This window comes from Eubalaena glacialis, chromosome 13 (genome assembly GCF_028564815.1).
Source record: "Eubalaena glacialis isolate mEubGla1 chromosome 13, mEubGla1.1.hap2.+ XY, whole genome shotgun sequence".
NCBI lineage: Eukaryota > Metazoa > Chordata > Mammalia > Artiodactyla > Balaenidae > Eubalaena > Eubalaena glacialis.
The window spans coordinates 12,665,370-12,686,347 of NC_083728.1; the positions used below are offsets into that span (position 1 = coordinate 12,665,370).

A 20,978-nucleotide genomic window follows, 5' to 3' on the forward strand; every position below is an offset into this window, starting at 1 on the left:
ATATACAAAACAATATTGTTTTAGGAAGCCTTCATTTGCAGTGTAAGTATAAAAATGCATGGAAATAAGAAATACTAAATGTTTAATGAATGAATGAATATGCTTTTTAGAATTACCAGCCCCCAAATGAAGATGTTTTCTTTAAAAAAAAAAAAAGCATTATATTTACTTTTAATAGGTGATTATATATGCACATTCAAAAGAATACTAAAAGGTATTTTCAGTATTTTTTCCACCTCATCACTAGCTACTCAGTCCTTCTCTCCAGAGGTAAATACTGTTATCACTTTTTTTTTGGTCACACCGCACGGCATGTGGGATCTTAGCTCCCCAACCAGGGATCGAACCCATGCCCCCTTGCATTGGAAGCATGGAGTCTTAACCACTGGACCACCAGGGAAGTCCCCTGTTATCACTTTTTAATGTCTCATTCCAGACCTCTGGAATCCAGAGGTGGTCTCTTCATTAATAAACATATATGTGTTCTGCACCTACCACAAAACTTCTGGCTGTTTTTTCTTGATCAGTATGGCTAAAGATTTATCAATTTTATTGATATCTGCTTTTACCTTTGTCATTTCTTTCCTTCTGCTTGCTTTGGGTTTAATTTGATCTTTTTTTTTTTTAATAAATTTATTTATTTATTTTTGGCTGTGTTGTATCTTTGTTGCTGCGCGTGGGCTTTCTCTAGTTGTGACGCGAGGGCTTCTCATTACAGTGGCTTCTCTTGTTGTGGAGCACGGGCTCTAAGCGCGCGGGCTTCAGTAGTTGTGGCACGCGGGCTCTAGAGCACAGGCTCAGTAGTTGTGGCACACGGGCATAGTTGCTCCAAGGCATGTGGGATCTTCCCGGACCAGGGCTTGAACCCATGTCCCCTGAGTTGGCAGGCAGGTTCTTAACCATTGCGCCACCAGGGAAGCCCTTAACAACTTTTATTTATAAAGTGCAGCAGCATTAATCATCTTTATCATGTTGTACATTACATCCCTAGTACTTCCTTATAATTAACTGAAAGTTTATACATATTGACCATCTTCATCTAATTCCCCTCCCCCCATTTCTTAGGTCCTTTTAATGTGTTATGAAATTTGCCTTTTCCATAATTGAGATGCAATTCTTTTTCCAGTTTGTCATTTGTCTTTTTACTTCACATGATTATTTTTTGTATTTTCATTGATCTTTTCCCCTAAGGCTCCTGAATTTTGTGTTTTAGTTAAAAGGGTATTCTCCACTTCAGGGTTATAAAAGAATTCTCCCAGGGATTTTCCTGGTACTTTTATGGTTTCCTTCTTTCCATTTAGATCTTTGATCCTTTCGGCATTTTTCCAGGTATAAGATATGAAGTATGGATGTAACTCTGTTTTTTACTTGCAGAGGCTGCATAGTTGTACCAAACCTCTTACTGAATGAAATCCATCTTATCTTAACCAATTTGAAATACCACCTTTGTTGAATTTTAAATGTCTACATGTATTTGAGTCTATCTGGGAATTTTTCTTCTCTTCCACTGATTTGTGGAACTAATTAGGTACTAGTACCTAATAGTCGTAATTAATAAGGTTTTATAATATGTTCACTACGTGGTCAGGCGTTTTCAGAAATGTTTTCTTGTTAATTTTTCCAGAAGAATTTTAGACATGGCTCATCTAGTTCCAAAACAAAATACTGTTTGTGTTTTTCTTGGGCTCTCATTAAATGTCTTGATTAAATCTCATCAACTGTCTGATATCTTAGTGATATGGAGTCTTGCTAGCCAAGAACATAGCTTATATTTCTGTTTGTTCCAGTTCCTTCTGTGTCCTTCTGCGGAATCGAATTTTTTCTTCACATGGATTGTGAATCTTTATTGTAAAGTTTATTCCTGGGAATTTAAAAAGATTTCTTTGGAAATGGAGTTTTCCATTATATCTTCTGTTATATCCCTAAGATTTCTGAAATAGCCCTAGGAGATCACACTATCTTAAATAATCCTGAGAATTACCTAGACTAGCAAGTAGTTCTCAACCTGTTTCCCCTTGCAACACATACTATAGGTGACCTTGACATATGCCAATCAATCCTACAGGTGTTCCTTGTTTTTTAGAGACTCCAACAGAGAGAGCCTGTGGTTCTTCAGCAGCTGATGGAAATTTATGTGTACCAGACACGCATTGAGGGTCAGGGACACCATGGTGACCAAGACAGCCTGAGTCCCTGCCCTCATGAAAGTTGATCACATAGTTCTAGCTAAACAGAGCAAACTCAGCAAATAATTGAATAATTATAAGGGTGCAAAGTTCTGCTAAGGGGCTATGAGATTGGAGCAGAGATAATTGTCAGGTGTTAACATCCATTAACATCCACACACAAGGCTTCAATTACCTCCCAAATGCTACTCACTCATATGTTGTGTCTCCAGTCCTGACTTTCCTCTAAACTCCATTTCCACTTCCCCATCAGGAGGCAGAGTCTAATTCTCCTACCCTGATCTGGACTGGCTTGTGTTTTGCTTGCAGCCAATTAACTACAGTGGTAGTGTGAGATACGAGTCTAATTTCTTCCTTATGCTTGTGAATATTCAGTTTCCCACTAATTTACTGAAGAGAGGATCCTTTTCTCATTGCATAAGCCTGGCACTTTTGTCAAAGATCAATTGATTGTAAATATGTAGGTTTATTTCTTTCCATTGTTCTGTATGTCTGTTATGATGCGGCTCTATGTTACGTCCAAGGCTAGGTCACATAAGGTAGTGCAGCTCTGCCTTGCTCTATGGGATACACACGCTTGAAGCCTTCAGCTGCCATGTAAACAACTTGACAGCCCTGAGGCTGCCATGCTGTGAGGAAGCTCAAAGTAGCCCATTCAGAGACCACATGGATAGGCCCTAAGGCTTCCCGAAGAGAGAGAGGCCCAGCTAGCCCCCAGGCACTCTGTCCCCCAGTGGTCCACTCCACAGTAGAGACCCCCAAGTTAGAAGAACCTAGCCAAGCTCTTTCCAAATTCCAGACCCACAGATCTACTAGAGATAATACAATGATTGCTGTTCTTCCAAACAACTAAATTTTGGAGAGCTTGTTGTGTAGTATAGTAACTGGGACCTGGGCCACGTGTCCTACCACAGGGTTTTGCACATGCTTTCCCTCCTACTTGGAACACTTGCACTGCTTTTGCCTAGTTACCACCAATGTGTCTCTTCAGATCTTTGCTAAAGCTACAGTGCTTCTGGATGCTCCATCCTTAAACCCTGAAACCAGGGTTTCATAACGCCCTCATAACACCAGGTACCTTTACTTCCTATACTTACCACAGTTGTATTTGGAGATTCTTTCACTGTCTTTCTGACAGGTCTTCAGCTCCATAGACCAGCATTCAGTCCATGCAGTTGCACAGTAAGCCAGGCGTTGCGAACTCAAATATCAACAGGTACAGGAAAGTAACATAAATGAGAGATGCGGGCAGGGTGGGGACTGTGGTGAAATATAAGTACCCATCTCTAGGGCACAGCTGCCACTCAGCAGGCTCTGTGCAGCCTAATCTGCCTCATTTTTTAAAAAATTTATTTTATTTTATTTTTTTTGGCTGCGTTGGGTCTTCGTTGCTGTGTGCGGGCTTTCTCTAGTTGCGGCTCGAGGGCTTCTCATTGCAGTGGCTTCTCTTGTTGCGGAGCATGGGCTCTAGGCGCGTGGGCTTCAGTAGTTGTGGCACGCTGGCTCAGTAGTTGTGGCTCACGGGCTTAGTTGCTCCACGGCATGTGGGATCTTCCTGGACCAGGGCTGGAACCTGTGTCTCCTGCGTTAGCAGGCAGATTCTTAACCACTGCGCTACCAGGGAAGTCCCTGCCTCATTTTTAAGGAGATGACACAAACCCGGATTATTATGCGTGTGTTAAAGTGATAGCAACTAATTAAAACTAAAAACCCAGAAGAAAGAAAAGGAGAGAAAAGAAAAACAACAACCACCTGAAGATTTAATACTCCTTGTTTTCTGAGAACAACTCTGAACTCTCACTTTGTATAACCAAGAAATTGTATTTAACTGAGGCATAGGTTAGCCGTGGGCTGGCTGGGGTTCAGGAGTGGGTCACTTGGATTTGTTTTTCTCTATTTGTACCTAGAGACTGTCAGTCAAAATCTATTCCAAGGGCCAGAATGCTTCTAAACTCTTGCTTAATAATAAAATAATAATTATTATTTTTTAGGAATTATTTATTTTTCTTTAGGAAGCAGATGGAAGTAAGATATTGTGACCATTAAGTTACACTAAATCCTGTGTGTTCCTTGCCAGAAGATAAATTATATATGTGTTTGTAATAAAGAATGGAACATGCAAAGCTCATAAAAACCCTGTGAGAAGTTGATTTTTATCTAAAGATTATGCTTCTTGTTAGTTAATGTGTCTGTTAAAAAACAGAAAAAGAAATGAGCTATCAAGCCATGAGAAGGCATGGTGGCAGGAGTTCCCTGGCGGTCCAGTGGTTAGGACTCGGCGCTCTCACTGCCATGGCCTGGGTTCAATCCCTGGTCGATGAACTGAGATCCCACAAACTGTGCGTCGTGGCCAAAAAAAAAGAAAAAGAAGAGAAAAGAAAAGACATGAAGGCCACATACATGCAATGCATATTACTAAGTGAAACAAGCCAATTTGCATGATTCCAACTATATGACATTCTGGGAAACGCAAAACTGCAGGACACAGTTAAAAGATCAGCGGTTACCAGGGAATGGGAGAGGGAGGGGAAGGCAGTGCTCTGAGAACAAGTGATTCCCTAGGATGACGGGTGATCAGTCACTAACAAGAGCAGGTAGGGAATTCCCTGGAGGTGCAGTGGTTAGGACTCCACGCTTCCACTGCAGGGGACACAGGTTCAATCCCTGGTCGGTGAACTATGATCCTGCGTGCTGCGAGGAGCAGCCAAAAACAAAAACCAAAAAAACCAAGAGCATGTAGTAGCCTTGGTTGCTCAGAGCAGCACACTTAGGAGTCCACTAAAGAGCGTCCTATCACTCTTTAGGTGGGGAAGTTGAGACAGGGTGTCATCGAACTCTACTAATTCTCATGACCCCTGGATAAAACAGGAAATTGTTGTTCCCATTTAACTAAGAGGAAAACTAAGGCCCAGCTGTGTTGAGGCCCAAGTCACAGGATAAAATCCAAAGACTGGGTTAGAGAAGGAAAAGAGAGGTCTCCCCTCAATATATGGGAGGAGGGAAGAAAGTTGAGACTAGAAGTCATAGGCCCATCACTTGGATGCCCAAGGGTGATAGTAAAATGGGTCAGAACACCCCCTTCTACCTTTAAACCTTGGAAGAGATTTTCTGATTGTGCAGGGACCTCAGCTTTGGGTTTAGGGAAACCCCTCTGTGTCTGCTCCTTTACCCAAGTGACCTATGGGATCCAGATTGCTTGGAAGTTAGAAAGAAAAAAATTCACCTTTAGCAGAGGGCTGGACAATATCTGAATGTTGCTTAGTACTGTCTTAGACGGGCACTCAATGGACAGTGAAATTCCTTTGACTGTTTTTGGTGTCCTGAAATTCAGTCTCAATGTATTTTATAAGGAGCGAAGTAAGGAGGCCTGCCTGGTCCAGAGAAGGGAGTCCTCCATGGCTGGGGCAAGGTCCCAAAGCACTGTTTGGAGTGGCCCCGTCAGCCACAACATTTCATATCATGAACTTATGCAAATTAAACTATATAGCTTTGGCAAGGAAGATTGAGCAGGAGTTAAATTGAGAGATATTGAGAGAGAGATAGAGAAACTATTTTTAAATAGTGGGGAAGCAGTCCTAGAATGAGCAAGAGAGAGCTTGCCTGGACATCTGCAGTCCCTTCACTCACTGTTCCCTGAACCTACCACAACGCGTGTATGATTCTTTGCTGAGTGTGATTCTAGAGGGTCAACACTCCCCACGCCCAAACCTCAATCTCTCATATAAGAGGGCTACAAAAAACTACTTAGTTTATCTACAACTGGGTGAAAGAAACAGCAATCTGGCACTTCTTGCCTTTTAACTCACTATAAAAGTTACTGATTTTATTGTGTTTCACCCTCACGAGAACCTAAGTTCCATGAGGGCAGGGATTTTTGTCTGATCACCACTATATTCTCAGCTCTTCGAGCAGTGCTTTGCAAGTAGCGGGCGTTTAATAAACATTTACGAAAGGAGGAATTGAGGGAAGGAGAGAAAGGAGTAACAAAGGCCGGAGAAGAGGAATAGGGAAAGGGAAAAAGGGAAGAACGAAGCGGAAGGAGAAAAGAAGGAAGCGCCAGCGTCCGCGTCTAACGGGCAGCCTGCAACTCCCAGTAGAACTACAACTCCCAGCAGGCCTCGGGGCCCAGGGCAGGCCTAGGAGGCTCAGGTGGGACCAGCGAGGGTCAGCCAGGCTCCCGGCGTGCCTTGCGAGCGCAGGCGCCGCCGCAGGGCCCGCCGGGACTTGTAGTCCGAGCCGCGGGTGGGGCTGGGCATGGAGGCGGGCGGGGGCCGGGGGAGGGCGCAGGCCCCTCCCCCGTCACTTCCTGCCGGGCTGCGGGCGCCGGAGCGGCTCTTCAGTGTTTGTGCCGGTAGCGGCCGCGTCTGGCTCGGCTCCCCCTTCCTCCAACCCCCGGCCCGGCGGCGTCCGCCTCCTCCGCGGCCACTCCGCCTTTTCCCTCCTGCCGTCCCTTCCTCCTCTTCCTTCCTCCTTTCCCTCCTCGCCGTCGCCTCCGCCGCCGCCCAGGACTGCCGGCCGGGAGACGAGTTCGGGGCAGCAGCCAGGTGAGGCGGCAGGGCCAGGCCTGGCGGGGCCCGCGCGGGCGCCGCGGCCGCTGGGAGGTGGGCGGCGGGTGGGGTTTAGGCCTCGGCGGGCCCGCGCGCTCGGCCTTTTTCCCCGGGCTTCTCTCCCGCCCGCGGGGCCTTACCGGAGGAGGCGGGTTCTCCCGCGCCTCCCGCCTCGGGGCGCCCCGCGGCCTGGACCTTGGGCGTCCCTAGCTCCTCCACCCCTTGCTGGGCCCAGAAACAGGTGCCACGCCGCCTTTCCTCATTCCTCTAATTGCGCGGCGATGCCGAAGTTATTCCCGGGGCGGGGGCGGGGGGATCCCCGCTTCAAGTCCCTGCGGGCCGGAGCACCTAAATCTCCCCAGCCGGGCCTGTAGCGTTATAGTTACGCGCACGGCCCAGGTGTCCAGCGCGGGTGCAAATCCCAGCGCTGTCCCCTTCGGCAAGTCACTTGAAGTCTTTGTGTTTTGGTTAGAAAAAGGGGCTAATGCCGTCCCTGCCTCTGAAGGCTGTTAAGGTTCAGTGAAATGGGGCGCGTAAAGCGCTTATCAGAGTGCCAGACGCACAGCGTGTCCCAATAAACCGTCTGCATAATTTATTAGCATGATATAAAGGTATAGCTTAATGGGTAGAGTGGACCAAAGTTGACCTACCTAGCCGTTTGGGTTTCTTTAGAGGCAGAAACGTTCAGCGTTGTGCCCACTGCCAGCGCCGGGGCATTGTTTTGGGTAGTTAACATCTGAAAGGGGCGTACGTTTAATTGGGATACTCTGTAAGTAGGCAGTCTGTAAAAGATAGTGTTGCTATGTCCACCTCCTCCGCTGAGTCAACTGCAGGATTTTCACCAGCTCCCTCCGTATGAGCAACCTGTCCATTTTCCTGCCATCATCCGCTTCTTGTTGTCTTTCCATTTCTGGGAAAGTTTCCTTGAGTTTAGCAAACCTTTCTGGAGCACTTGATGTGTGTCAGGCTCTGGAGGGAGGGTGTACGAAGCTGGAAAAGTTGTCCTTTTTTTGCCGCTGCATTTCTAACTTTTGACTTTTTCTCACGGCAGCTTTGCTTTTATTCCCTCCGTCCCCGTTGGCCGACTTTCCTTTTAAGCTCTTGCCCCACCTCCGTGTCGCAGTATTGCTTATGTGGAAGTTTTCTTCTGTTCGGGCGAAGATGTGTGCTTCAGTCTGTTCTGCCTCTGTTCTCTTGCTGTGGGGACGTTTTTAAGGTCACTCTTCTCTTCTGCTTGTAGCTTTAATTGTTTAGAGGGTGGTGGAAAAAGAGTTAGACCAGATATTTGGTTGATTTTGGACTTTCAGGAATCAGTGTGCTTACCAAATGTATTCAGTAGATTACATTGCAGCTTGAAGTAAAAACTAAAAATACAGTGGGATTGTAGAGGGGGTAGTTTCAGTCATCCTGGTGACAGGTGGGATTTTTAAAACAGCAACTTTATTTAAAGATACTGAGTTTCTTTTAATTCTGTTCTTAGTTGTATAGATTTACCCTTCATTAAGGAAATTCAATTTATGGAGGTTCAAATTTACAAAAGAGGAAGGAGTGTGTGTTTGCTCTACTGACTGATCCTCCTGTGTCATAGCATTGTTTTCGGTAGTAAATTTCCTTACTGAACTTAAACTCTTTTGATTTAAACCCATCTCTCAGTTAACACACAGGATGCGAAGTGGCCTCCCTGTTTTTGACATTTTCCTGGAATTTTCTGACAACAGTCTTACCATCAAGAAATAGTTTAAAGTCTTTGTTTGGATGACTCTAAAAACACCTAAGCAAACAGCTGTAGAAGCAGTACAAAGCATGTCTTCTGCCATATCAAAAACAGTAATGTTAGGGAAACGATGTTTTAACATTTCAGTCAATAATCTAATTTTGAACAACTTTCTATTATGGAAAACATACAAAAGTCAAATAGTATAGAGAACCCCCCGAACTGGTCACTCAGATTTGATAATTATTAACTCATTGCCAAGGTCAATCTTGTTTCATGTAGTACTCCCTCCCCCAAACGGGGTTATTTTGACATAAATCCTGAATATCATATAATTTTACCAGATTGCCCCAGACTCTTAATCTGTCACAAAATTTACTTTTAGTGGAATCATAGTTCTCATTTTGTTTGGTTTCTTGGGCTTCTTATCTCTGTTTATGCATAATTACAGCAGAAAAAAAAATCCTTATCCCCCTCAAAGTCATATCCAGGATGTTGCCTTGCTTCTTTGTGTACAAGAGCAACAATTTTTGAGCTATTAATGACTATAATTGAGGAGCAATCAGAAATACAGATATCCCTAATTCTGTTTTGGTGGAGGCCTACCTATGAAACCACTGTTGATGGAGAATAACTTTGTGTTAAAATACAGTTAATAATTCATAATGAAACTTGCAAAGTTTCTTTACAGTAGTTGTGTAAATATACTGTTGTCACCTTAGGTTAAGAATTAAGCAAAAGATATTTGATTTCAAAACTGTTGTAGAATTATTTTCTAAAGACCGCCCCCCCAATCTGCTGTATTTACAAACCAATTTTGTAAATATGAATGAATTCACAGCATAAATGTTCATATTTTTCTTTCTCATCTAAAAAGAGATCTCTCCTAGAATGGAAGTTGACAGGAATATTATGTTTGTCATTGTTACTCTTGAAATTTCTGGTCATGAACAGTTTTCAACTTGTAGACCTGTAATGTCATTATTTCGTTTGTGTAGGTTTACTTTTGAGCTTGATCAGTTACAGTTAACTTATGTTTTAGTTATTACAACTTGGGAGATGAGGAGGGATATGCATACCTCTTAACATTAGGGGGGAAAAAAAAACCCCAACCAATTTGGCATCTAAGAAAGGACACAATAAGTACTTTATTTTAAAAAATGCTCAGTGCTTCCCAGTAGGCTTTCAGTAAAACTTTTAAGTATTTGGAATTGTTACTGTTAATACAGTTTGTTCAGACTAAAGTGCTCTCTTTTAAGATTCAGCCAGAAAGCCTATTTATATACAGATTATCTTAAGTTTAGAAATGAGCATGAGGCATGGAACTCCCCCCGCCCCCCCCACTCCCAGTTCTTGAAGTCTAACCCATTAACGTTCTGGGTGTAATCATTAAGCATGGGGCTGCACTGTGCTTGCTTCATCCACAGCTTCTCCCCAATACAACAGTGACAATGTAAGGTGGCACAGAGTGGGTCTCAGCTTGTGGGACAGTTTTCTCTGATGCCCTTTTACTAGATGGAGTAAGAAAGAGTGAAATTCACCAGCATAAAGATGGAACTTTCATGAAAAACGTATCTTTCTGTAGAATGTCATAAATCAAAATTCTAGGAGCCTTGTTTATGAACCTCCAAACTGGATCATATTTGATGTCATACTTAGTGACAAAGATTTGCTCAATTTGGGGAAATATAAATTCTTCCCCCTCAGATGAGAGCTTTTGGAGTTGCTTTATTTCTCTCAGAATAGGATTTTGTGGCCCTCAAAAATGTTTAGAGAACTTTTGTTTCACTTATATATATGTATATATATTATATATGTGTGTGTTTGTTGGATTGTCATGTAAAATGTATTTTTTAGATCAAAAAAGTTTGCAGGCCACTGTAGTTAAGTTATACTGGCAAATAAAAGCACAAGTTAACCTCAAAAAAATGTTTAGAGAATTTTATGACAGATTTTTGTTTCACACTAGACCTGTAACAGATTGTTTTAAATTAACTTCTTGTGACAGAGACCTTTGTGGTTAAAATGCTTCTGGTGTAATTTTCTGCATGAGCTTTTCCTTAAATGCTTGATTTTGGCCAGGTTTTATTTATGCCATTCCAAAAATATAATTTGTAGGTTAGAGGTTGAACCATGAGAAGACATGTTATTTGCTATGGTTATTTGCCCCCAACATTTTGTTATGAAAAATTTCACACACATAAGAAAGTTTAAAGAATTTCAGTGCACACCTCTATGTTTACCACCTACTTTCTGCCATTATTTTACTGTATTTGCTTTATTACATGTCTTTTCCATCTGTCCATCTCTTTTAATTCATTAATCCATTTTATTTTTCGATACATTTCCAAGTAAATTATAACATTAGCACACAGCATGCATATCTACCACAGTTAATTTTATTTATTTTTTATAACTTTTTTTTAACATCCTTTTTAAAATTAATTAATTAATTAATTAATTAATTTTGGGCTGCATTGGGTCTTCGTTGCTGCGCGTGGGCTTCTCATTGCAGTGGCTTCTCTTGTTGCGGAGCACGGGCTCCAGGTGCGTCTGCTTCAGTAGTTGTGGCTCGTGGGCCCTAGAGCGCAGGCCCAGCAGCCATGGCACACGAGCTTAGTTGCTCCGCGGCATGTGGGATCTTCCCGGACCAGGGCTCGAACTCGTGTCCCCTGCATTGGCAGGCGGATTCTTAACCACTGTGTCACCAGGGAAGCCTGCACCACAGTTAATTTTAAATTGAGACAGTTCTACAAAGTATTCCTAGATCTTTAAAAGCCAAGAGCTTTGTTGACTTTTGTTTCCAATTTTACTTTGATTACAGAACTCTTTGCTGTTTATTTTATTTTTTAAATTTTATTTATTTATCTATTTATCTATCTATTTATGTTTATTTACTTACCTATTTATTCATTTATTTATCTATTTATCTATCTGTTTATCCATTCATTCATTCATTCATTCATTCATTCATTCATTCATGCTGCATCCTGAGGCATGTGGAACTTCCCTGACTAGGGATCAAACCTGTGCCCCCTGCAGTGGAAGCACCGAGTCTTAACCACTGGACCACCAGGGAAGTCCCAGAACTCTTTGCTTTTTAAAGGAAATTGTTTAAAGAACTTTTTGCACCAAGCTGTGCTTACCTACGAATCACGTATTACGAAGTTTGAATAATGTTGATAAAATCCTTTCTTCTCACATAAGGAGATAATAAGATTATAAATATGCAGCTATGTTGATCTTAACAAATGCCACTAGGTGGATGGCTTGGATATGTTTTGCTGACAGCTTAATGCTCTGAACTAAAAAACTTTACCAAAGAGAATTATTTATTTTAATAAAATGGTAAAATGAGGAAATTACTGCAAATAGCTTATTTATTTTTTTAAATATTTACATTCCTATAGTAGTGAATAAGGTTGATGTAAAGTGATTTATGTCACCAGATAAATGGAGGTAGAAACAAATTCTCTTCAGACTTAATTATATTTTCTGGAATAACACATGTTCAATTATTTGTTAAAGGAGTATATTCAGGGGGCTCCCTCAAAGTAATTTACTGAAAGCAAAAGTAGAAAAATCTATCCAAGAATGTATTTGCTTTCAATTAAAAATTAGTCTTCTAAATATTAAATCTGTAGCCCATCTGCTTCTGTTTAATCTGGAGTCTAATTTGGAAAAATGTGATGATCTTGTGAGTTTATAACAGTAATGGAAGCAAAACAGATAATTGTATTATTATCATAGAGCGGTCATAATTGTCCTAGAGGCTTTTTGAAATGTCTGCTGGACTACAAAGTCTAAGAAAATCTATTTAAGTGCCCTGGAGTCTTTTCCCAAAATGAAAATGGTTGCTCATCAGATTGTCTCTATATTTGAAGTAGCGTTAGAACTGGTTGCCCAGTGAGTGTGGGTTGATTTTAGTCAGCATGTCCTCTATTCCCATTTTAAATGTTTTTTTTACAAGTGGTGTGTAACTGTAAGTTTATATTTGTAGATGTTTATGTGACTGAGGACAGGATCAGTGAATCTGCTGGATAATAATATTTGCTACTATTTATTAAACTCTTACCATGTGCCAGGTTAGGATTACAGGGTGAGTGTTATTTGATGGAGCAAAGGAATCTGAAAGGTCAGATTGAATTTATCTAATAATGTAAAAGCTGCTGTTCACTGAGCTCTTCCTTTGTGCCAGAGGTTGAAGTGGACGCTTTGTGTTGTATTTCTGTTACTCCCCAAAGTCTTTGCAAAGGAAGGGTCATAATAGCTAAGGTGCTGAGGCCCATCTGGGGGGCCAAGTAACTGGAGTGGGGTCCTGAGCTCTTTCCACTGAAGCACAATGCATCTCTAATTAGTCTCAGGTGCTTTTTGTTTAGAGTAATTTATTCTGCGTGTCACCAGTGCTTTCTCCCCAGTTCTCCCACCCACCACAGTTAGGATGAATTTTGTTCACTAGGACTTCAGACCAATTTGGAAAAAAGTCTGGCTCAGTAGTACTCAGTCTTTTAAATGAATGCTGTTCATCATTTCCTTGAAATAGTTTGAAGATTTTCAGTTTCCTTTTGTTTGTTGTGACAGATTACTATAGTCAAATTAAACTAAAACTTTTAAGCTGTTTCAAAGGTTGGGGGTGGGGCTTAGAGGTAAATGGGGATGATGATGTTTCATTAGCCTTTGTGTTGAAGGATGCTCTCCCCTAAATTATTGCTATAATCCTTCATGAAGTTTATTGAAAATGATTTATTAACTGTAGACAAGGTTGTTGCCAAGAAAATCAGTTTTTTTTTTAATATATAAATTTATTTGTTTAATTTATTTGGCTGCGTTGGGTCTTTGTTGCTGCGCACGAGCTTTCTCTAGTTGCGGCGAGTGGGGGCTACTCTTCGTTGCAGTGCGTGGGCTTATTGCAGTGGTTTCTCTTCTTGTGGAGCACGGGCTCTAGGCGTGCGGGCTCAGTAGTTGTGGCTCACGGGCTCTAGAGCGTAGGCTCAGTAGTTGTGGCGCACTGGCTTAGTTGCTCCGCGGCATGTGGGATCTTCCCGGACCAGAGCTCGAACCCGCGTCTCCTGCATTGGCAGGTGGATTCTTAGCCATTGCGCCACCAGGGAAGTCTGAAAATTAGTTTCTTTAGAATCATATTATTCTGCTTTACTGGAAATGAGTTAACTAAGCCTCTAACTTTATAGGGTTGTTGCCCTCTTTGCTTCCCAGCCATTTTTTAAAATTTTTATTTATTTATTTTTGGCTGCGTTGGGTCTTTGTTGCTGTGCGCCGGCTTTCTCTAGTTGTGTCAGGAGGGGGCTACTCTTCATTGCGGTGCATGGGCTTCTCATTGTGGTGGCTCTAGGCACGCGGGCTTCAGTAGTTGCGGCACATGGGCTCTGGGGTGCGTGGGCTTAGTTGCTCTGCGGCATGTGGGATCTTCCCCGACCAGGGATCAAACCTGTGTCCCTTGCATTGGCAGGCGGATTCTTAACCACTGCGCCACCAGGGCAACCCTTATGGTTAGACTTAAAAGGCTAGATCACTGAAATTAAATGTGCCTTTGGATTTGGGGTTATGAGTTTGGATTTGGTATATGAGTTTCCATTCTGTGTTTAACCTCAACCAAGGCATAAGTGTGTCTCATTAATCATGAAAAGGTGTTGGAAATGTGTCTTTTCTGGGAATGAAATGAGCAGATAATGCTTCTTAAGATGTTACTATATTAGCTCCTCTCAGGCATGAGCTTTATGATCTACCTAGATCTTGTCTGATTCTCGCACATTTTTGCTCTTTTGAAGTCCATGCTTTCTATAGATTAAAATTAACTAAGACATGAATTTTCTACCCTTGCAGATTCCATCCTGATACGAATAGGACCATTGTCTGCCAGTGCCATTGTGATTTGGTACAAAATGCAAGGCAGTCCTTTCCTCTGTTAGTAGATAATTTATATGTAATGATAAGTCTGATTATTCTTGGAGGCTTACGTTCTTTGTTGCACAGTTCAACCTGCTCATTGAGGCTCCATGACCGTTTACCTAGATGACAGTCAAATATAGTCAGGTAAATAAGTTTCCTTTTGGTTTGTAGTAGAGTGAACCTTTACAGTCTGGAACATTTAGAGGACGACTGCCAAGGAACTCTTTTCCCTGTTAACTCAGAATTTATTAAGCACCAAACATAAAAAAGAATAAAGTAAAAAAAATTTTTTGGAGGGGACGAGGTTCTTTTTAAGTTTGCTACATTTTTTTCTTTATTAAATAGTGTGTTTTGAACATAATTTACTAATATTATTTTATAATATTGGTTACTGTGTACCCTAAGAAAGTGATGTTTATTAGCTAACTTTGTCATAGTTTATAAGCATTTCACCTACATTACCAGTTCATCCACCCACGAATAATATGATTATTGTTTGTTAATCATATGAAATTGGTGGTGGTAACCCTATTTGATATATTAAAAGGTTGAAGTCTACAGAGTAACTTGCTCAGGGTAGTTCAGCTGAGCACCTGAGTTGGCACCCAAACTCAGATCCCCAGTCCAGAGTTTTCTCTACGTCACCCAAACAGCCGTGTCATAGCTTGTTTGCCCTTACCCTAAATCAGTGTCTTGCAGCCAGGGGGCCTTTTATGTTCTTTTGTGTCTTCTTTAGTTATGAGGTAATGTGTATTATAAATGATGTTACTACTAATTAAAATGCCACTGTGAATTACTTATTTAAGTTTGTGTTGGAGTCAGGGTTATTCCTATACAAATTTGAATTCCATGAGGACAGGGACTGCATCTTATTTGTGTATTCCTCTCTCCCTAGTGCCCAGAATAGTGCCTACTGTTTAGTAGGTGTTCAGTAATTATTTGTTGAGTGAATAAAGCAATGAATTTAATTCACTCTCTTGTGTTCTAGTGTGCTTCTTGAGTGGGAAAGAAAGGGAGTTGGGCTTATCCCATAGTCTTTCTTCTCTGCTGCTGCTTGGAGTAAGTAAGTGGTATAAAGATACACTGGTAATAATCATGATGGCTTTGGAAATGGTTGGGGATTAAAAAAAAAAGTTTTCTCATGGAAGTGTGAATGTGTATATGAATCTCAGCTGTCACCTGTGTTGTGTTGAGATGTTTGAAATCCATGGGATTGTAGACTGCTATTCTCCTCCCTCCCCCTTTTTTTCTTTGCTGTCGTTAGCAGTTGTTTCTCACTGTTGTCTGATTCTAGCACCTCCTTTTTAACATTTTATTTTTTTAACTTCAGGTTTGGGCTAGAAAACTAGATAACCAAACCTACCACAAGCGTTCAGCATAGATTTAGATGAGCTTGAATTGAGGGAAGCCCGCATTGGCATAAGGCATGGGCTCTATTAGGTGGTCTTAGACATTCATTTGGGCTGTGCAGAGGCCTTTTCATTTTCCATTCATGCTAGTCTTTTGAATGGGTGAGATTGTGGAACAATAGGGTTCTAGATTGGAGAATTGTTAGTATAGTGTACTATTTACAGAAAGAAGTTGGGTTGTTAAAATACTGTAGAACCAATTAAAGCTCATGATTTTATTTCTGAAATTATTTGGACAGTGAACAGCTACTTTTTATTGTTTACTAAGTCACAGTAGCAGTGTGAAATTGAAATGAGCAAAATTACTTTATGTTGTAAAAATGCAAAAAGCATCTCAAGGTAAGGAATTCTATTTGTTACTGACTACTGCCAGTTTACAGAAGGGGCGCCTCTAGATAAATGAGACCTGAGAGTTTGAGAGTTAAACTCTTATGTCATCTGAAATCCAGTTCTAAAGAATGACTATGATTTGGATTTACTAGAGGTAATGTGCTTTTTCATATTTTGCAGTTTAATATAAGAATATTTATGTACAAGTTCCTTTTTATAAATTTTCCCATGTAATTGCATTTGCATCACCAAGCATATGGTAAAGACATTTATGAATAAAATAATCAGGAGTTAAAGGCTGCAAATTTAAAAATCAGGCTTGTGTGATTGGACAGTATATGATGTCCAGTTCCTTTTTTTTTTTTTTTTGGGCATGCCGTGCAGCTTGCAGGATCTTAGTTCCCCGACCAGGGATTGAACCCACGCCCTCAGCAGTGAAAGCACGGAGTCCTAACCATTGGAACGCCGGGGAGTTCCCTCCAGTTCCTTTCTAAAAAATTAATTCCGAGGTATTCATAGTTCTCTTAGCAGGAAGTAATTAAGATTTAAAAAGGAAATTTTTACTGTCTCATATGTTTGTCTCTCTACAAAGCACTTTTTACCCAGTTAGTTCCCAGGCACTTGTTTCTTTTGTAGACTCTACAGTGTGCTGCTTCAAGCCATGACATCATGCTTTCAGAAACTTCCTTCCCTACTTGTAAATTTTAGGTTTCCCCAAAACTTTAGCAATATGTATCTTCATTTTCAGAAAAGATCTACTCTAGTAAACTACTATTGTTTCTTATTTTCCAGGAGTTTCCCAACCACGTAACCTCTCTGAACCAAAACAACATTGTTGCTGGAGCACTTGTTTTTAAGGTATGCATAATTTGGCTCTGTAATTTCAGGCCTGTTCATAATCTGTAATGTTTTTGAATTCTTCAATGATTTGTGTGGAAAATGACTTTTACTTCTGGCTATAGTATTAGAGAAACAAGAAATTTTATGCAGTTTGATTTCTTTTTACTCTTGGGATTTAATTAGAAAGTCAATACAGGAAAAAAAAAGAAAGTCAATACGGGGAAAATTGTTGGCAAGAATGTAAAACCTGCTAGCCAGCACTGCCATACACTTTAAATGTAGAGACCTGAAAATTTACCACTGAAGTGTTGTTAAACATAACTCGGTCAATAGCATCTTGGTCATAGAAACTTTTGTAGTTTGCCTTTGATTTCACAGATTGCTTATGTTAAACTTGGTTTTCAAACTTGTGGAAATAATTCCACATTGTTTTCTGTTGTGAATGAAAACAAGTTCTGTTTACCACTGACTGCTTGTGATCATCTCGACCAAAAAAGTTTTACTGTAAGAGTGTTGAGGATTTTACAGTCCTTTGTCAGGACACTGCAAGCATTGACACTGCTTTGTGTTCTTTAGCACTTTCCCTCTAAGGGCTGGAAGCACATGATCATACCCTATCTCTGAGGTGGTAATTAGTAGACAAGTTAACCCTTGCTTTCTTTGGGAATAAGGAAATTGATGCATGAGGAATTTAGAGAAGTTATACAAAGCTCAGGGAATGGATTTGCACGCATCACACTGAATTTGTATAATGCTTTTCTTTTCAAAGAACTGAGTAGCTGTTACCAGTGCCTCAGGATTCCTTCAGTGTTTTAGCTCTCAGATTGCTACAACTGAGGCTTTGTCAAAGAGCCTATTACAGAGTGCTTTGGGGAAACTGAGGCAGCAAGCAGTGGATTGGCAAGAGTTGGGCGTATAATTGCTATCTGAGTTGGGAGTAGAACTGAAAGCCACAACTCAGAAGTTTGACCTGATTTAACATTGTTTGTTGCTACATAGCAGCAAGGCTGGTTTCTACGTAGATGGCACATGGCTACAGACTACAATTTTTTTTCTTTGAAAGAAAAGACAGTTAAGTGTATTGAACCAAGCCCCTTCTTATTCAAGAATATGTTACACAGTATTACTCTTAACAGTCACCAGCAGATCACAAACAGGTATTCATTTTGATTTAAAAATACTTCCATTTTGGGAATTCTCTGGCGGTCCAGTGGTTAGAACTCTGCGCTTTCACTACCAAGGGTCTGGGTTCAATCCCTGCTTGGGTACCTAAGATCCCGCAAGCTGCACGGCATGGCCAAAAAAAAAAAACCCCAAACTTCCATGTTTACAAAAATAATAAGTGTTTGTGTTGAGTTACTTTTAAGAAGTTCTCCTAGGGAAGAGAGGAGGGGAACTTGATAACGTTTCAAACCTAGAAAAGAAAATAAGTTTTGCAGCTTGTTAGGCTGCAGAGGTAAAATTTTTTTTTTTTTTTTTCCCTTTAGTGCACAGTATGGTGTGATGGTTTTTCTATGATGAACAATTAATAATGAATTCTCTTTTAGGAAATATTTCTTTAAATGGACCACCTAATGGTTACATCTGTGTGGAAAGAAAATCCTCCATTGCCCACTTGGCATTGGGCCAAGTGTGAGGGGGGCTGCAGTCAGTCACTTGTATTGGATGCAAAGGTCTCGAACAGTCTGGGTTGTTTGCAGGCATTATTTTTGGCTCATTTTATTGTCTTGCGAGTGATTGTGCCTCATCATGGCTGTTTGTCCTGTGTCTTTCTCTTGAGCACCAAGTACATTGTGGTCTGTTTTTTTTTCTTTTAAGTAGTTTGGTCATATTTCTTTTCAAGAACCTTTTATTATTGCGTGATTTGATATATGGGCCTGCTGTTGGACATTATTTGCTTGACGTTGACATTGTCTTCTTGGAAATGATTATGTAGGATGATAGTGATTGCCATGTTTCTGTACTTGTGGTTGCTCTGCCTGCAGGTGTTTGGATAACATTTGGAGTCAGTGAATTGCTCTTTCCAGGGGGCAGGGGATGGTGGATGCTGGTAGGGGGAGGTGAAGGTAGGGTGGTATGGTGGTGGGGGAGTGAGTTCACTTGCAGAAAACATAACCACATTGCAGCTAGAAAGATGTGTTGGACAGGGATCTTGGAAGTAAGTGTTGGATGTAAGGGAATGATGTGGGTATTTTAGGTATATTTCAAGGCTTTTATAGGAAAAGTGGTTTATTCCTTAACTTTTTGTAGTTGTTGACAAAGTTTCTCTGAGAGTGAAGCCTCTCAGAAGCTATAGAGAACAGATTAATAGACGTACAGTTGGTTGCTTAAAGAGCTCTTCTTGTGTCTTTGAGGAAAAGTTTAACAAGTAGTTTCTAGCACTTGAGAATGTACAATCTGCCATAAAAAGGTTCACACGTAGTAGATGCTTAATAAATTTTTGTTGAATAGTGAATAAATATATCCTAAAATTGCTGTTGGTACTGTTAATGTTCTGTCATGGTGAGGAACTGGAATATTCCTTTGTATCTGTGTACCCATACTATATAAGATGTAATAAAGAAGAGAAGGGGAGATATTTTGTGTAATGTTTTGGCTATCTTAAAAGCTTGTCCAGAATTGGGATGACTTTCTTTTTCCCTCCCTCCCTCCTTTCCTTCCTTCCTGTTTTTTAAAAAACACATCTTGTTTGGAAACATCACTTATTACAAAGGGGAATGATGTGTTGATTGCACAAAAGTATAGATACTTCATTATGTCATGTGTAAATCCTGATAAAAATTGGGTATTAAAAATGATCTTCCCTAATTGCTGCAGTAGGTATTTCATACTGCAACAATTTAACAATCTGTTAGTTGAAAGTGATTAGGACTAAGTAGTATTGTAGGTGTTTCTGTAAACTGTTTCTAGAAGGATCTGCCTTTTTGTGTATTAAATCTCTCAGACTGTGTACTCAGTATGGCCCAGTCTTGGTAGATTCATTGCTGAGTTAGGAATATGCATTTTGTGCCTGATCACTTTTTAGCACAACATGTACAATTTAAAAAAATGCGTTTATAGAGGTACCCATAATTATCATCTCACCCCTTATAATGTCGTAGTTCTTATATGTACTCCACAAATTTAGGATTTGAGAACAGGATGAAAATGTTTTCTTGAGTTGGTTTCTCAAGCTCTTCAAATAGGAAAAAACCCAGGAGATTAAAGGTTCTCGTCTGTGCTGGAGGCAGGGAAATAGCACAACACGGGCTTAACAGTCAAGGTGTTTCCAACGCTGGGGAAAACTGGAGTCTCTGTGTTTCAAACTTTTCAACCTAATTTTACTGTGTGTGAAATATTGTTCTTCTGTAAGAAGATTCTAATAAAGCATTTTAATCTCTTTTAAGTCCCTAATTTATCTGATGGAAAACAATCCTTAAAGACAGGTGTAAAGGAAAAGATAAGTTTTCATTTAAGGATTTAATCTCAGTATGGAGCACTGTTGAGCTACAGGTTCTAAATTTATACAGAAGTAATATCTCTGAAATTCTGTGATTCCCCTGAATGCTTCTGTGAACTATATAGATAGCAGTAATGAAAAACTTTATTTGTTCTTTGAATTATGTGAGTAAACCATATATTTCCCCCCATTCATAGCTATGATAGCTGCCTGGCTTCTCTTAGGGGAGGAGCATCTGTTTCGGTAAAATATTAGCATCAGTGTTTTAGAGCCTTTTGAGATGAAAAGGTGGTTTTCTTTTCCTGTATGAGAATATAAGCTGCTTAATACATTAGTAAGATTTTATTTTGTGGATTCGTATTATATATGTACTAGAAATAGCATGCTTGCCCCTCTACCCACTAGATACTAATAGGTTCTGCCATCCCCCAAATATGACAACCAAATAATGGCTCCAGATATTGTCAAATGTCTTTGGGGAGCAAAATTGCCCCCTCTTTAGAACTACTGCTTCAGATTCTCTTTTCAGGCTTAATGACACATAGAAATGTTAAATTAGTAAATGACTAAAAATGAGTACTGTTTGTTGAATTTTTATTGGTCATA

At 40.5% G+C, this 20,978-nt stretch overlaps 1 protein-coding gene across 14 annotated transcripts in view; it reads left to right on the plus strand.

The window, feature by feature from the left end:
• Window positions 1–20,978, plus strand: part of STAU1 (staufen double-stranded RNA binding protein 1) — an 86,068-nt gene that overhangs the window by 22,124 nt on the left and 42,966 nt on the right. For 9 of the 14 annotated variants that reach the window (XM_061210279.1, XM_061210281.1, XM_061210282.1 and 6 more), the window contains exons 1-2: window positions 6,505–6,730; window positions 16,886–16,951. The gene's annotated coding sequence lies outside the window, so the exon portion shown is untranslated. Of the gene's footprint in view, window positions 1–6,504; window positions 6,731–16,885; window positions 16,952–20,978 lie in introns of those variants that run through there. The other 5 variants (XM_061210280.1, XM_061210294.1, XM_061210289.1 and 2 more) reach the window with 2 other exon arrangements.